Raw genomic sequence first — 2,986 nt, forward strand, 5'->3', positions numbered from 1 at the left:
TATGGCCATACTCCAAGGCCCAATGTAATGTCGGACACGTTGTTTGTCCAGTCACTTCCTCCCCCCGATAATGATTTGTGGCCTTGCGCCACCGCATCGAGAAGCTCCTAACGCAGCCACGCACGGAATTTATGGGGCCAGCGACCTTGGATTCTTCAAATCCAACCGATCGCCACACTTATAGAGTGGCGTGTGTCCCTCACGCGCCACCATAGTTCCTAACTATTTTCCTTCAATGATTCAATGGCTCTCCTGTTTGTTTTATGCCTATGTTATCACTTACCCTAACCAAGGATTGTGGAAAAGAAGTATTGGAAGTCTCCTATAGCTAGTCCAGATTAGCAAAATGTAGCACAAATCACTTCACTACGACTTTCAGTCATAGTATTATAGTCTGTTTATTGGATTGTATCAAAACCACTTTAAGCGGCTTCCCATTGTGGGAAATGGGAAGGGGTTAAGTCTTTGACCCCATATCCCACTTTTTTTTTTTTTAACTCGTGTTGTATTTGCTTGGACTCATCCCTCCATTCTTAGTTCTTAATATTATCACTCTATTTGGAAATATAATTATTTTTAAATATTTTTATATTATTTTATTATTATTCACAAATTATTTATTATAATTCACAAATTGTTCACTACTATTTCATTACTATTTACATATCATCTGAAATACTCTTAAACTGTATTTGGATGCTAAGTTGATATCAAATGATCTAAGTTGATACGTGAATAATAATGTTTTGTGGATCCCATTGAGATATGTTTGAATGTAAATAGGTTAAGATATGTGTGTGAATAAATGAAATACATTAAGATGAGTTTAACATTTTATGTGAAGTTAAAAAAATAGTAAGTCCCATTAATAATTAGTTTGAGATGCCAAATATAGGCTTAGTATCCAAACAAAGCTTTAAGAGCATCCCCATCCCAATCTGCATCCCCAAATAAACCCTATAATTTGGGAAAAATTATCAGGTTTCACCCAAAATGCTATCTCCATCCCAATCCCTAAAATGGGGATGAGGTTTACGGGCGCTACAGTATTTTCCCATATTTGAGATTGCACTGTACATCCCCAAATGTACTTTTTGGTTCCCTGGCTATCATAGTCTCGTGTCTCCTTCTCCCTCGATAGTTGGGTGACCTCGTCCATTGAAACCCCTCCCTTGAATGCAGCCACTAACCCTGTGCATCTTCTCCATCGGCAATTTTTGTAAGTTATCTCCTCGGTTTCTTTTCATGGCTGGATTCCCCCATTCTCTCTATGGATTGAGCATTTGGATTTTTTGAATCTGGACTCTCTATGAACCAATCGGTTCCCTCTGGTGCGAAAACCCGTATGGTTTCTCTCTATTTTTTGGTCACTCTCCGTCTTCATCTCCTTCTAAAAAAAACCTACACATTTGATCAACCCATTGTGATCTTTTTCCCTACACATTTTCGTACCACTTCATGCGGGTTGCTTTGTGTTTCAGTGGAGTGGTTGGCCATGAATGGAGGATCTGGTTCGGTAGAAGATGAACTGATCACATGCCTTGGCATGTGTTTGATTTGGGGCTTCAAACATTCGGTTTGAGTTTGATTTTCTGCTGGTTTACATTGATTTGATTTTATGGTTGTTGGATATCAATTTCAACTAATTGATAGTCACAAATGATATGATTTTATGGATGTTTACATTGAGCTGATGGGGTGTTGTTATTTTGTAAATCAACTCTGCATTATTTGAAGTGTATTGGCATGATGAAAAAATTTAGATTATTCAGACATTAATAGGTAGGGAGTTGTAGTTTGGTTGAGCTAGGAAATTATTAGAATGGAAAATATAAGTTTGACAAAGCTTAAGCAACACTGCCACTGCAAAACAGGGTTGAAGTTTAATTTAGTTTGCTCCACTAGGGGAATGCAGAGGGTGTTGGCAGTTCATTGGCACCATGATACAAATGCTTTTGCCTATTAGTTTGTATGCACATTCATGGATATTAATAAGTTGGCTCGGGTGTTGGCAGTTCATTGGCACCACAATACAAATGCTTTTGCCTATTAGTTTGTATGCACATTCATGGATATTAATATGTTGTACTTGTGTAGCAATTGTTTCTTTGTTCCCTCATCATGGTTGAGCTCTGCTTTATCTTTTTTCTTTTGGATTTCTAGTAATTTGGCAACTAGGCCATGATGTTTTGTATTGATTGTGTTAGACTTTCATGGCTTTAGAGCCTTTGCTTTTATTTGCTTTGGCGGGTGGCCTTGAATATGTTATTGGGGTGATCGCAAGTGGCCCTCAGATATGTCACGAGTGGTGATTGGTTGGTTTTTGCATGTTGGTTGGCAGAATGGTTGAGCATTATACCTGTTTGTCGTTATAGATTATGGATTCTGGTTCTTTGCTATGCGGATGAGTTTGCTAATTGCTGGTATATTTGTCATTATTGAGAACATGTGAGATGTCAATATAAAAGAAATAAGCTAGAATTTTATGATATATTTTTTGTGGCAAAATAAGCTAGAAAAGAACCAGCTCATCTTCCAATCTATATGAGTAATTAAAGTTGAAAGAAACATCTAGACAGATAATCTTTAAGGTTGATGAGTCAATAGATTGGATAGAAGCTACAATTTGAGAGGATTTAATGCTATTTGATATGTAAATGTAAAAAATAAAATAAAATAAAATAACAGGATATGGACCATGTATTAGACAACTCTTGATAAACTAAAGTCTTATCATAATTTCCAAAGTTTGGCTTCAAGTAAACTCAAAATTTGTCATTAAACAGTTGGCTTTGTATATCCTTTTCTTTATCCTTTCAGTTTTATAGATTTGTATTCTTTAACCCTTGATAGATCTGCTTATAAGTCCACAGATATTCATTATCTTTCCATTTGATGCTTTATCTTTTTTATTTCAAGGGTGGAATATCATCACTGCCGTGGTTGTTTTTTTTATATTTCATGAAATACTTTTATTAACCCTTAT

The sequence above is a fragment of the Carya illinoinensis genome, chromosome 9 (genome assembly GCF_018687715.1).
Source record: "Carya illinoinensis cultivar Pawnee chromosome 9, C.illinoinensisPawnee_v1, whole genome shotgun sequence".
NCBI classification, from domain to species: domain Eukaryota; kingdom Viridiplantae; phylum Streptophyta; class Magnoliopsida; order Fagales; family Juglandaceae; genus Carya; species Carya illinoinensis.